At 45.0% G+C, this 15,039-nt stretch overlaps 1 protein-coding gene across 10 annotated transcripts in view; it reads left to right on the top strand.

Moving 5' to 3' along the window:
• Positions 1-15,039, top strand: part of TOM1L2 (target of myb1 like 2 membrane trafficking protein) — a 120,099-nt gene that overhangs the window by 6,853 nt on the left and 98,207 nt on the right. The window lies entirely within an intron of this gene.

A 15,039-nucleotide genomic window follows, 5' to 3' on the forward strand; every position in this document is an offset into this window, starting at 1 on the left:
CTTCTCTCTTACGTTGATGTTTCTCTCCCACTCTTCCTCCCTCCCTTCACTTCTCTCTAAAAAGAAATAAAATCTTTTTAAAAAAAAACCAACATTGTAAACTCATGTAGCAAATTTGAAAAATATATAAAAATGCAATGGAGAAAAAAATCGTAATGTGCTTTATTAAATAACCTCATTGAGATTCTCATTTCATATAAGAAGTGGAACACTTGTGTATTTCATTTTTCATTTTCTCATACTTTGTAGATGTAATATTGGATAAGCATTCTGTGTACTCTGCCTGATTTTTGTTTTTGTTTTTGTTTTGGGGAGGAGATACAAGGTAAGGAAGTGGGTATAAATACAGTGCCCTGAGGAGCATCAATTAAGGGATGTTGCTTTCAACCTAGCAGATGTTTTAGGCTAACCTAGTGGTCTGAAAAGATAGAACATGCGGGTGTTTTTGCTGACCCAGCTTGTTGTGGTTAGAAGAGGGGTCTTTTAGAAACCAGTCTTGACTGGGTGTCTGCTCTAGTATCCCCTTCAGTCCCTCTGCCCTAGAAGAATGTCTTTGATCCCCCTCAGACTGGCTTCAAGCTTGGTGGCTATCAGCACTCAGTGGCTCCTCCAGCCAGCCTTTTTAGAGCATCCTGCTCATGGTGCTGAATTTCTTCTCTGAACTCATAGCATTTGTTCCATATCATTCATTTGGCTTTTCTCTCATTTATAAAGTAGAACCTTACCTACCCTTCAGGTTTTTGTGAAAACCAAATGAGAGAATGTGTGTAAAGTCCCTAGCACGGTGTCCTACACTCAACTAATATACTCAGACTTGTTGATGTCTTTTCTCCTGCCTGTGCTGCTTCCTGTTGTTATTTATCTTGTGTCTTGTCACATGCTTATTGCCTTATCTTCCGATTAAGACTGGAGGCTCCTGGGGCTGGATTCGTCCTTTCTGTTTCTTTGTCACCCTCACAGCATGTGATAGAGTATACTCTGCAAAGTTATTCACTCCAAAGTTCCTTTCTATCATTCTTATTTTTTTAGCATCTTTCAAAGCTAAAAATATTAGCTATTATGTACTGTAAGTGCTTTACATATGTTTCATTTAAATTTTTTTCTCTGAAAACTCCATTAAGTCAGTGGTATGATCTCCATTTTACAGACAAAGAAATGGAGGCTTGGAGGAGTTAAGAAATTGTCCAAGGTGGTTCACGGAGTCTGAGCCAGGTTTCACACCCAGGGAGGAGAGTTTCCAAGTAGACAAGAAGGGACCTTAACTGGTCATACGGGGAAGTCCACGAAGGTAGTGTAATCCCATCAATGAATTCCAGAGCAGTGTAGATGCCTATTGCCCTCTGTTCATTCTCTTCCAACATTTGGCACTTTTTGTTTTGGATTGGGATCAGTCTTTCTTCTGCCTGTATGCGACTGCCTTGCATGAGTCCATCAGCTGTTAATACTCAATGTCCTGAGCTGTAAACAGGGAAGAGGGTGGTGTGTGTGTGTGTGTGTGTGTGTGTGTGTGTGTGTGTGTGTTGCTGGTTGAAACGGGGACCTTCCACAGAGTAACAAGAAAAGTAGTCCCAGGGATGCACTCATGGGAGGATGAGGTGTAGCAGTAAGATTTATTGAAGTAAAAACCAAGGACTGTCCCCAGGTGCCTGTAGTGAAGCTCTGTTCATCTTGCTGTGGAAGAAGTCTAGCCTTGTCTTTATCAAACCCAGAAGAAGGGCCAGGGCCCAGAAATTCTGTGTCCTTGGTTCAGTTCATGCCAAAGCTTAGTCCCATTCAGTCTCTGTCCCTGTCTGGCTAGCTCAGTCTGTTCCCAGCTGTGCTCCAGCCAGTGCTATGCTGCTGTATCCAGACCTGCACTTGGAAGCCTTGCTTCGACCTGCATGGCTGCCAGGCCCACATGGCTGCCACACAGAAAGAGGGAGCAGAGGAAGGAACAGGCAAATGTGTGTTACTGAGAGAGAGGCCCTTGTTAGGCTTTGATTATGTTACCTTGGGCTTTCAAACTGACCAATCTCTTTCCCAGTCCTTCTGGGCTTGTACTGGGCCCTCCCCCATAACCAGTCAGTCTTTCCCTAGATTAGACACCTCCTTTCTATGGTCACCATCTTGGCTCCTACTGTGCATGCCTCCAAGTAGAAGGACCTCCACTTGTGCCACCTTGGCTTCTGCTTTGCATGTGACCAGCTGAGGAATTCACCCCCATCTCCCCCTCATAGTCTGGGGGAGTGGACGATTGAATCCTAGGGAGATTGGAAAGCCAGTCCTTCCTTCCTACGGGGTGGGAGGGAGGTGGGTGGAGGGATGTTAATACCCTTGGCAGGGCAATGCTACTGTCCCCTGGAGTATGTGAAGTAGCTTCCAACCTAATTAAACTTAGCCAGTTTTGCTTCCTTCTCTTTTATTAATATCTAACTACCTATGCTAACATGAGTGTGAGAATACTTGTTTTGTCCCATCTTGAAGGGTTAAGATGATCAGTGAGATGGCACATGTAAAACCAAAATATGTTACTATGTTATATTCTTTCTATGCATCATTTTTCCAGGGGCGTCCGACCTTTTGATGTCTCTGGGCCACACTGGAAGATGAAAAGTTGTCTTGGACCACACATTAAATACATTGTGATATGTAATCACAAACAAAATCTCATAATGTTTTAAGTAAGTTTATGATTTTGTGTTGGGCCTCATTCACAGCTATCCTGAGCCTCATGCAGCCTGTGGTCCACAGGTTGGACACCCCTGATTAGACTAAGCATTCCACAGGGGCACCTGCTTTCATTGGTATTTATTTATTTGTTTGTTTATTTATTTATTTATTTTTAAACTCGTGGTAAAATATACATAACACAAAATTTATCATTCTGATCATTTTTCAGTTCCGTGACATTGACTACATTCACGTTATTATGCAGCCATCACTACCATCCACCTCCAGAAGTTTTTTCATCTTGCAAGACTGAAACTCTGTACCTGTAAAACACTAACTCCTTGTTCCCCTACCCTACCCTCGATAACGACCATTCTGTTTTCTGTCTTTCTGAATTTGACTGCTATAACAATGTCATATAGTGTTGTATAGTATTTGTCCTTTTGTCACTGGAGTATGTCACTTGGCCTATTGTCTGCAAGATTCACCCATGTTGGAGCATGTGTCAAATTTTCCTTTTTAAGCCTCAATAATATTTCATTGTATGGTTACATCACATTTTGTTTATCTATTCATTCATCTTTCAACACTTGGGTTGCTTTTACCTTTTGGCTATTATGAATAATGCTGCCATGAACACAGTGAACAAATACTCATTTGTGACCTAGGGGTGGAATTACTGAATCGTATGGTAACTCTATTTGTAATATTTTGAGGAAATACCACCATACTATTTTCCACAGTGATGGTACCATTTTACATTCCCACTAACAGTGCACAGGGTCCCAATTTCTTCATATCCTTGCCATTTTCCTAATCATAGAGATATTGAGCATCTTTTCACGTATTTATTGACCATTTGTACATTTTGGAGAAATGTCTGTTTAAGTCCTTTGCCCATTTTTTTCCTTTTCTTTTTTTGTTTTGTTTTCACTTTTTTTGTTTTATTTTCTTGCCCAATTTTAAATGAGGTTGTTTTTGTTGTTGAGTTTTAGGAGTTCTCTCTATATTCTGGATCTTAATCCCTTTTTGGATATGTGATTTGCAAGTACTTTCTCCCATTCTGTGAATTACCTTTTTACTCTGTTCATTGGGTCCTTTGATACACAAAAGTTTTTAATTTTGATGAAGTCCAGTGTGCCTGTCTTTGCTTGTTTCCTGTGCCTTTAATGTCATGCCCTTATTTTTCAGTAGGGTCTATGACATACATGCCTTAAAGACAAGAGCGATGATGCTAATAGTACTAGTCAGCATTACTCCTCACCAGGCACTGGCTTAAATATCCTTTAGTTCTCACAACACCTCCATGATGCAGGTACTGTTATTCAGATTTCTAGAGTGGAAACTGAAGCTTAGAAGTTCAGTACCTTCCCCAGGTTTTGTACATGGCAGAGCAGGGACTTGAATTCCAGAGCTGGTACTCTTAACCACTAAACTGGATAGCTCAGTAATTTATTTGTAGAATTAAGTGGATAAATACCTGAATGAACTTCATGGCTAAAAATCTGGTAATCGTAATCATTGTCTCCAATTCAGATCTGCCTTAGTGTTACCCATTATTTATCCAGTTTCAGTTCTCCTGCTGTAATTCAGTGCACAAGAGTCTTCGTCACCTTTAACCATCACCTCAGTTTACTGAGGGTTTGGTTAAAGGCTTTGATTTCTTACACATCCTTGAAACTCTTCTTGGTAATAAAAGACCTACGTCTTTTAATTTTTCTTTGGATTTGCTTTGGAACTACAGTGTCAGAAAAAGAAAAAAAGGGGCATTTAAACTGATGCTAAGTTGTCTAACTGACCAACTTGCTTTTAAGACATTACCTCCCAGCTGCTGTTTTAATCATTAATGAAGCACAAACCTTGTAGTCTGGGAGGCATGTCAAAATTTCTCTTTTGGGTTTTGGTTTAAAATTGAGTGTAATGGAGAGAGACTGATTGTTCCATCTGAGAGAATTGGCCTGCAAGTCTTTGAGAGCTGGGGACAAGGACAGGGCCTGTTATTGGACACTATTGAGTTTTTTTGCCACTCCTCAAAGGAGAAATCACACAAAGTCTGGCATGTCATTAGTCAAAATAGTAAATGAGGCCTGAGAAATGATGTTGCTTGGTAGTTGAAACCAGAATTTGTTAGTGGCTTCCAGAGAGTGAGAATTCCTCATATTAATGCTAGAAATTTTTAAACCAGCAATTCAAAGAATCAGCAAATTCTAGCTGGGGCCTTAGTGTAACTGAGCAAACCAGGGCTCAGCCATGTGGTACCTTGATACATGATATATTAGTGTTGAAGGAAACAGGTTTTTATTTATGCCAGGGGTGTCAAACTCATTTTCACTGGGGGCCACATCAGCCTCGAGGTTGCCTTCAAAGGGTCTAATGTAATTTTAGGGCTGTATAAATGTAACTAACTCCTTAACTAGGGGCAAGGAGCTCGGTGCTGTTGCTGGGTAGAAACATGGTGCTAGGCCAGATGAAACAAAGTAGAGGGCCGGATTCGGCCTGTGGGCCTTGTGTTTGCCACCTCTGATTTATAAGATTCCAACCTCAGGGTGGGGGGAGGGCTGAGAGCACTCCTCAGAGCTCTGTTCTCCCATGAGAGCCAGCCCTTCCCTTGCTTCCCAAAAGGCTATAAGCCAAAACCATGCCCCAAGAGTTCTTCATGTCCTTATCTGTTCTTAAGTCAGCTGTGCAAACAGATCTCCATCCTCTCAGGAATGTGCACTTGTGGGTTTCAGAGTCGCCATCTTCTCGCAGCAGCTCTCTCCAGGATCTGGGGTACGTTGTCCTTAGCCTCCATGTAGTGGCTGAAGGAAACATGTGCCGTGTTACATGGGATCATGTTGGGGTCCAGGGAGGCACAGTCCCAAGAGAGTAGTTTCTCTGTATGTCCTTCAGAGAAACAGAAGTCTGCAACTCAGCATCCCTGGTCACAGTTCAGCTTCAAGCATCTCCCACGAATATGGTCTTGCCTGGGCCATTGCAGGTGCTATTCAGCTGGTCTTTTTCCTTCTACTCCCCCTCTTTTTCTACACTGTGGCCACTCAAAATTTCAGATAAATATCCCAGAATTCTTCTGGAACTCTCCATCTCCTTCAGAATGAATTATGAATGTAGCCTGGTGTTTAAGCCCTCACTGAGTGGGCTTCTTCCTGTCTACTCTTTACTAGAAGACTGCACACACTCTTCAAGTCCCACTTCCTCCTTGCCTGTGTGCTCATCATTCTTTTCTCCCTCCATAGGACTCCTCTCTTGCTCCATACTGTTTTCCACAGTGTCTGCACCACTTTACATTCCCACCAACAGTTCATTGGGTCCTGATTTCTCCACACCTTCACCAACACTGCTCTGATTGTAACCACTCTAATGGGTTTGAGGTGGTTGCATGCCTTTTGGGAGCATGTTATTAAGTACCCATATAGATTCAGGACCATTCAGAACCTAAGTGAAGGGTGTGTATCTAGAGGAAGACAGAGCATCAGTCTCATGGGGAATATGTTAATTTTTCAGTATTTCATATTTACTAGATGATGCTATATGGTTGTTATATAGCATTTCTTTGTTGGAAGGAGGGTGGAAGTGATAGACAGACTTGAGGGGTCACTTGTGCCTAAGTGACAGAGTGGAAATTATAGCCTTCAAGTGGACTAATAGCATTACCTGGACCCTTAGTGAAGAGGTTTCCTTCTGGAGGAGAAACCTCCTGTCTTGGGGCCAGCTCACTACCCTGGGTACAGCAGGCATGTTGCAGTGCAAGTGCGAGGGAGGGGATAGGTGGGACAGACTCCCAGGCTTTCTGAGAGCCTGCCCTTCTTGGTGCTGGGGGTGTATAAGATAGTACCCTTAGGGAGTTTCCACTGACAAGCAGGTGAGCACATAATTTCAGTGCCCTTTGGGTACGTTCTGTGAGGGTACCTTTGGGGCTCAGAGGAAAGCTGAAATATGGTTCCTGGACCTGGTGTGCAGGATGAGAGGAGCTAGCCAGAAAGAGTCATAAGAAACCTCCAAACCTGTAGAGAATTTTTGTGAGTTTACATGATCTAAACTAATGACAATTGCTGGGTATCTAAACCTTAACCAATTGAGAAAAATGTTCTGGAAAATATCAGTTTGCACCTTATTTTATGCATTACAATCAGAAGATATAAGTGGGTTACATGAAATCCATTGGTGGTAGTTTAGGGAGGCAGTAGAAGCAAAGCTGGGAAACCTCTGGGCTTGGATAAAAAGTAAAATGATATGTTAGGGTGGCCATTGATGCAGGCTGTGAAAGAATTCACAAAGAGAGGAAAATGCAGAGAGCAAAGTGTTACTCACTTTCCTTTCCAAGAGAGGAAGGGACCAGGCATGGAGAATTACACTAGCCCTGAGGGTTTGGGGTTTTGAGCTTTTATTGGATTATAAAGGGTGGAGGGGAGGTGCTGTTGTGTGGACACTGGGCTGTTAGGGGCGTTGCAACAGAGGAGGTTTTGGTTGGCTTTGTGTAAGCTGCAGTTTGCTCCAATATTATCTTTGGAGCAGTTGTTTGGGTCAGTTAGTCACATTGTGTTCTTGCTTTACAGTCATTTCCAGTCCTGTGACATAGGTTCAGAAGAGCAAAATGGCAGTCATGTTTAACAGGGTCATAGAACTGTTCAGCAAATGGCACCACAATAGCAAATGGGGCCAGCTTTGTCCTTTCATTTCCCTCTCTGGTTTTAAAACTATTTTATTCTTAATGATTGGACCTGGTTCTGGCTAGTATGGGCAAAGGTCTTCTTATGGCTACTTCCCGCTGGTTAGATATAGAGTTGTCCCTACCTGAGGGTCTGGGCATGGCTCATCAAGGGGAAGAGGGACAGCCTGAACAGTTAAAGCTGTGACCAGAGGCTGTGGACAGAATCTCCCAGAGCCTGGATGCTCCATCGAATGAAGAATATGAGATATTTGAGGAGATATGGCCCAAAAGTGAGAATAAAGAGAAAGGCTGCTGTAGGTCCTAGGAAGGGAGTTAGCCGGGAAAACCGGGACCAGACATTGGCCTAAAATCCCACCAGTCAAATCCTTCTGAGGCCCCCTTTTTATAGAACTTCCAAGAAGGGAATAGGCTAAAGGAGTGACGGCACTTCTTAGGTCTGTTGGAAAAGGATCCGATTGATGGTCCTGGTCTGGTCTCAGCTGTTAGGCAGAGGAGCACTTGGCTGAAGAGATCTGGAGGAGAATATTGGCTCTTGGAGATTGTGATGGGCCTGTTGTGGGTGATTGAGAAGTATGTGGTCTACTGTGGACTTGACCCTTTCATTAATGGCCCATCTGGGTCCGTTGAAATAGGTAGGCACCAGGTTGGTCTCTAATTGGCTCCATTCTGAAGGAAGGACAGGAATTGCTACTAGTGCCCCTCTGGGAGAGGTGTTGGCCCAGATCCAACAGTTCTTGTAGGGCTGAGTAGCCTTATTGTTTAGAAAATTAAGGGCCTTGTGGACTGTGGGTAGGTCAGGGCATTGGAAAATGTTTCGTGAGGGAGAAAAAATTACAAGAAGTGAAACTAGAGTTCCCAGCAAGGACAGAGGAGCTCTCTTACCAGGTCTGGCACAGAGTTATAAAAGAAGGGGATTACCCAGTAGTACCAGAGCATGTCAGATACTTTCTGGGGCTCATGTGTCCATTGGCTGGGCTGTGGTGAGTCTAAGCTTGGTATCTGAAATTGTCTGGCAGGCAAAGGAGGGGAGAGTGGAGTCCTTGGGCAGTTCCTCCTATGGAGAGTTCTTTGGTGGGTCACTGGGTTTGAGTCAGGAGAGATGTATCCACGGTGGAAGTCCTGAGAGCTTTGCTGCCATGGGAGTGGTGAGAATTCCTCGAAAGGGGTCCTGTGTATTGGCAGGGATGGTGCTGAGTGAAGTGTAGGGGTTAGGAGCAACTGGATGGAAGGGGATGACTGCCTCATTGATGATTCCAAGGTCCTATACTAGTTGATGGGAGCCATCTGGTTTCCTGACAGGGAGAACAGGAGTGTTGTAAGGAGAGTTGGTGGGTCTTAGTAAGCCTGATTTGAGAAACTTGGTAATGAGGGGTTTGAGGCCCTTGAGGGCCTCTAGCTTAATTGGCAAGGAAAACGTGTGGGATCTTTTGTACAGATAGTGATGGGCTGTATGTGATGTGCCTTTCCGGGAATGTCAGTGTTCCAGACCTCCAGTGGGACCCTATTTACAACCTCAGTGGGAGTGAAGTCTGGGAGGGAAGTTGGGGTTGAAGCAGTCCCTAACAGTTGTAGGGAAGAGGCCTGAGTGTGTAGGAGGATTTGAGTGCCTAGCTAAGTCATGAAGTTCCTTTTTAGGAGAGGGGCTGGGCAATCAGGAATGACTAAAAAGAAGTGAGCGAAGACCTGATCTCCCAGAGTGCAGAGGAGGCTGGGGTTAGTAGGGTGGCCTGAGGCCTTCCCTCCACCCCTACCATGGAGACAGGAGAGGGAGACAAAGGGCCCAAAAACTTGGGGAGAGTAGAGTAAGTAGCCTCCAGTATGGATTAAGAAATCGACTAGTTTACCTGCAAAGGGAGAGTTACTGGAGGCTAGGCCAACTTGATGGTGTGAAGTGGAGCCTGATCCCATGCCAGAGCCGGGGCCTTTGTCCATGTCTTGGGGAGGCCAAGGAGGTCCAAGGCTATGGAGGGAGCCCCTGACGGTTTGGGAAGGGGAGTTCAATCTGCTTCCTTGAGGAGAGGGCACTCCTTCTTCCAGTGCCCTGTGTTTCTGCAGTGTGGGTACAGTCCTGGTGGCTGCTGCTTTTTCTTGGGACACTCTTTCCTCCAGTGACCCTTTTGTTCGCAGTTGAAACAGGTTTGGGACCCCGGTTTCATTGATGGCTGTCCTTGCTGTTGTGTTGGGGACCTCGGGCAAGTCTCTCCCTGAAGAGCCCCCTCAATTGCTGAGGCCACTGTTTGGTAAACCTCTTTTTGCTCCCGAGATCATCATGGATCCTGCTCCTTTTTCTCCTCTCGTCAACCCTCATCACAATTGTTAAAGACTTTGAAAGTCAGAACAACTAATTCTGATTGTGGGGTCTGAGGGCCCTTTTCTAGCTTTTGGAGTTGATGCCGAGAGTCTAGGGCTGATTGGGCGATGAAGGTACATCACTAGGATAGACTGGCCCTCCGTAGAATCAGTGCCTAGGTTACTAGAGGCAAAAAACCTCTAAGAGCTTAGACAGGAAAAGAACAAGGTTCTCGTCTGGCCCTTGGGTGACTTCCTTAACCATGTCATAGTTAACAGGCTAAGTAGTGGCCCCCTTGATTCCCTTCGTGAGGCAGGAAAACGTGTGATCTCATTTACAGTGGTCAGGGGAGTTTGCTTGGTAGTCCCAGTTGGGGTCCTACTCAGGGACAGCCATGGTGCAGGGGGCATAAGCATGAGGCTGCCTCTGATTTCAGTCATCCTCATCTCCCATCACTTGGCTCAAATACCGTCTCTCTCTCCTGAAGTGGTACATGTAGAAAAGATACTGTGAATGTCTCTCCAGGAGAGTTCATGGGAGATGGTGAGATATTCAAACTCCTTTGTAAACTTAGCTGGGTTTGCCGAAAACTGCTGAGTCTGACCTTGATTTGGAAAGGTTTGACATTGAAAAGGGAGCCTGGACCTGAATAATGGTTTCCGATCCAGCAACCTCACAGAGAGGGAGCTGGACTGCAGGCTTGGGGGCTCCTGAAAGGGATGGCCGGAACAGGTATGGCCAGGAGAAACCCAGTCTAGAGGGTTTAGGGGGAGTCGTCTGAGGAGAAATAGGGAGAAGAGATGGAGGGGGTGCTAAAAAGGCAGGTGAAGGAGTAGAAGGGAGATATGGAGGAGGAGGAGGTTCAGAGAGGGGGAGGTCATCTGAATCTTGGGAAGATGGAGGAGGAAGGGAAGTAGGTGTAAATAAGAGCATTCGACAGAAGGTGTGGAGATCAGGATGATGAGAGAGCCTGGAAAGGGCCTGGATGTAAGGAGCCTCAGGCCGTTTCTCAAGGTGGCTACAGTACAGGTCAAGTTGGAGGACAGTATGATAGTTAGGAGATCCCTTCGTGGGCCAGACCTCCTGATCCCTTAGTTTGTTTGTATTGGGGCATGCCATACTGCAATAGAAAATCAAGTGCTTGGGCTTGAGGTTGATAAGTCTCAGAGGCTTCAAGTTCTTAAGAAGACATCCCAATGGGGAGTCCCTAGGTGGGGTCGATTGAGTATTGCCTATGGCAAGAGCTACAAGAAAGAAAGAGAAGGACATCTCAGGGACGGAAATGTGCCAAGGGAGGGAAAGGTCAGAGAGGGGCATCCCTCCCTGACTGCGACCACCTAGATATAGATAGATCTGACCCTGGGAATTGAGCATTTTCGACTCCAAGATCAGAGTGAGACCACAGAGATCTGTCCTAGAGTCAGGCATCCTTGAATCTTAGGACAAGACTGAGACTAGAAGGAGACAGTCAAGAGCTGTCCATCATGGTTGAATCCCAGAAGGAAAGTGATAGGCCCTATGCCGGGGCTTGCAACCAGGGCACGACTAGAAAAGCTATTGCCTTTAGTTCTGTGAATGTTAGTGTCCTAAGATCCAGAGAGACTTACCTATCACTAGCAGTGAAGGTGGGTGAGGAGGAGGAGCCTACCTACAGAGTCTGGAGAGACGGAAAAGGATTAGAATCCTCTCTCTAAACCTCACAGAGACAGGATTAGGGGGTTAGTCTGGGACAAGCTTCTGCTGCCCCCTGCTCCCCTAATCTCAAGTCTCAGGAGGCGGAGGAGAGAGAAATAGAGGATGTGCCCATACAGGCCACCAAAATATTAGGGTGGCCATTGATGGGGGCTCTGAAAGAATTCACAGTGAGTGAAATGCAGAGAGCAAAGTTTTATTCACTTTGCAAGAGAGGAAAGGGGACAGGCGTGAAGAATTACGCCTGCCCAGAGGGGTTGGGGTTTTGAGCTTTTATTGTATTATAGAGGGTGGGGGTTTGCTATTGTATGGCCCCTGGGTTGTTAGGGGTATTGCAGCACAGAAGGTTTTGGTTGGTTTTGTGTAAGCTGTAGTTTGCTCCAACGTTATCTTTTGCATGTGGCTGTGGGGGTCAGTTAGTCACATTCCGTTCTGGCTTTTCCAGTAGTTTTCCAGTCCTGGGGACATAAGTTCAGAAGAGTAAAATGGCAGTCATGTTTAACAAGGTCATAGGCCTGCTCACCCAAGGGTGCCACAAAAGCCAATGGCACTGGCTTTGTCCTTTCAGTAGATATATACTTCTTTTACCTCTTTTACATAGGTGAGTATAGGATAGTTAGCAGTTGACAATGAACTCAATAACAATCGGGATTTGTGGTCTTCACTCTGGTGTGGTGCTTGTGCTTTGAGAAGTCTGGAAAAAAGAAACGACTTTGACATTACAAAGGTATGTTATCATAAATGCAAAAAGACAATAGACAGGCTCAGTTAAGGTAAAGATTGAGTTTTATGAGGGAAGATTCTACCCTAGGACATGACTACCTGCCATAAACTACTTTTAGTGACTAAGTTTTAATTTCAGACCATCCTTTGAGGTTACTGTAGGTCTCTGAGTTAATAAGGCTGCCACACAGGCCTCCCCTGAGCTTATCAGGTTTAGCGTGTGGCCCCTTTTTGTCAGAGGGAACAGTTTGTCATTGAACTTCATAAAATGTATACTCCTATTTAGGAAAATGTCCCACGAGGACTTCAGTTTCAAAACTTTGGATAAACTTAGAGAGAAGGGTATGAAATGGTAGGCGCTTCGGAGCTCCACTAAGGGGCAGGATGGAAGTGGAAAAAGGGGAGGGTACCAGCACTTTGAGCGTGGCCTCCCAGAAGCCCTGTTGTAGTGGTTAGAAGGCTGCCTTGGAGAAAGGTGCACACACTCTCCCAACCTTCTTGTAGGTGATGGAGGAGGACGTAGCACCTTGGGGTAGGTAAGGGGCCTTCCCACAGAGGGTGGACATTCAAATTCTCACCCTGCAGGGTTCCTGTACCCCAGAGGCTGCCTTGTCTTCGTCCATTGTGCCAACTCTTTGTTTGGTCATTTACCTTGCAGTGAATGTGTGTGTGCTGTCCATGTGAGAAACGTCCAAACCTGTAAGAATTTTTATGAGTTTATTTAAGCCAAACTAATGACAGTTGCCATTGCTGGGAAGCAAAGCCTGAATGGATTGAGAAAATGCTCCAGAGAATGACTGTTCTGCTTCCTATTTTGTACATTACAATCAAAGGAGGAGGCCTAAGGGGGTTTCATGAAATCTGTTGGTGATAGATTAGGGTGGCAGGAGAAAGCAAAGTGGGGAAACCTCTGTGATTGGATAAAAATAAAAGGAATAGACACCCACTTCTTTCACATTGGTGGGTGCAGGACAATTTACAATGAACAATTAACATGATAATAACAGTGAAGAGATTTGTGATCTCTGCTCTGGTTAGGTGATTGTGCTTTGAGGGGTGCAGGTGGGGTGGGGGGAATTACTTTGATATTCCAGAGGTGTGTTGTTGGATGAGTTAGCCTAGATGCAGGAAAAAAAAAAAAAGGACGGGCTCAGTTAAGATGAAGAATGACCTTTGTTAGGGAAAAATGCTGCACTAGGACATGGCTACCTGCCAGGAACTACTTTTAGCTGGAAAGTTTGAGGTCTCTGAGTTGGTAAGACCTGCCTCACACACCTCTCCTGAGCTTGTCAGGTTTAGTATGTGGCCCCTTTTTTGTCCACAATGCTATACTCATTCTTATTTTAAAGTTAGGCAAGAAGAAGTATACAAAGTGAAAGTAACAGATGTACACACTGTTTTAAAAAATTAGACAATACAGGCCTAGCCAGTGTGGCTCAGTTGTTAGAGCATCGTCCAGTACACCCAAAGGTCATGGGTTCAGCTCCCTTTCAGGGTGCATGTGAGAGGCAACAGATTGATGTTTCTCTCACATCTATGTTTTTCTTCTTCTTTCTTCCCCTCCCTTCCTCTCTCTCTAAAATCAATAAGCATGTCCTCAGGTGAGGATTAAAAAAAAAAAAACAGGCAATACAGGACTACGTTTTATATAAAGTGACAGTCCCCACTTTCCCACCCAAGCTTGGCTCCCCAGAGGTAGGCCCAGCAGCTGCTTAGTGTGTGGTCCTTGTTCCATGAAGTTTCTTTTGTATGACTGGATCCTACTGTAGGTTTCATTTTACAACTTGCTTTTGCCATGCCATTGTTTATTTTAGAGATCTTTCATGGCAGCATATTTCAATCCAGCTCACTGTGCACAGCATTCCGCAGAGTGGACAATTGCATAGCCACTGTCTAACTGGGAGGCAGTATGTTTTTTTCCTTATAAATGATACTGTTTGCACAATTACACATTTCTGTGGTTTAGAATCCTAGAAGTGAAAACCTGGGTCAGACTACAGGAGCATTTAAAACTTTTATAGGGACTGCCTATAATTGACTTCTAAAAGGGGGTACTGCACTGGACTCTCACTGACAGAGTACTCACTGACATTGGGTACTCTTGATCCCAATAGTACCTAGCTATCTTTACATTTCTGCACATCTGAAGAGGGAAAAGGTATCTGGTTGTCGGTGGCCTGTGCCCCTGATGGAAAACCACCTCCGAGTCCTGTTGATCAAACACACTGCCTTAGGCTCGCTCACTACCTTCCTGAGCACCATGACCGTGGAAGGTAGAGAGACAGTGCCTGCTGGTGGAGCTGTGCAGGCTCTGTTTCTCCTGCAGCCTCAACCTCCCCACCCTGTACCAGCTAGCCAGGATCCGTTCTTCTCTTGTTGAAGGCTTTTTTCCTAAGGATCTTTTGGTTACCATTTCCCAGTTGACCCTCATGTGAAATATCTTTTCTCTGTCTGCCTGCCAGCTGTGAGGGAACCATGTGTTTCTGTTGCTGTCCCAGGGTAGTAACCTTGATGCTCAAAGTCATACTCCCTGCATGCTAGTGGGCAACTTGTTAGCCTTGAGAATCCACAGGATTTCCCTCCTTGTCTCTAACCCAGTGAAATAGATTGAAATTGGGAGTTTTGCACATCCTTTACTTAGGGTCAGAACAGAGGAGTAAAATTTGGTCCCCCCAAATCTAATGCACATTCTCAGACACCAGATTTTAGATTCGTTCCAGTTAGAGAGCTGGAAAGGGAGTGAGGAGAGAACTGCCATTTATTGAGGGTTTCTGCTCATTTCCCTGGCAGCACCCCCAGGTAGTGGTATTATTTTCCTTGGTTTGTAGCAAGGCTGAGTCACATGCCAGAGACCTCCCAGAGAGAAAGTTGGCAGAGCCAAGGCTTGAACCAGTGTTTTCCCCATGTTAAAGCCACTGGTCCTGCTCATAGGTTGGATCCAAATGAATCCCTGAGATGTCATGCCCAAGACCCTCCCTGGAGAAGTGAAAATGAACTAGTGCCTCTCCCTGGT

This window comes from Phyllostomus hastatus, unplaced genomic scaffold, assembly GCF_019186645.2.
Source record: "Phyllostomus hastatus isolate PE091 unplaced genomic scaffold, TTU_PhHast_1.1 phas_scaffold_55, whole genome shotgun sequence".
NCBI lineage: Eukaryota > Metazoa > Chordata > Mammalia > Chiroptera > Phyllostomidae > Phyllostomus > Phyllostomus hastatus.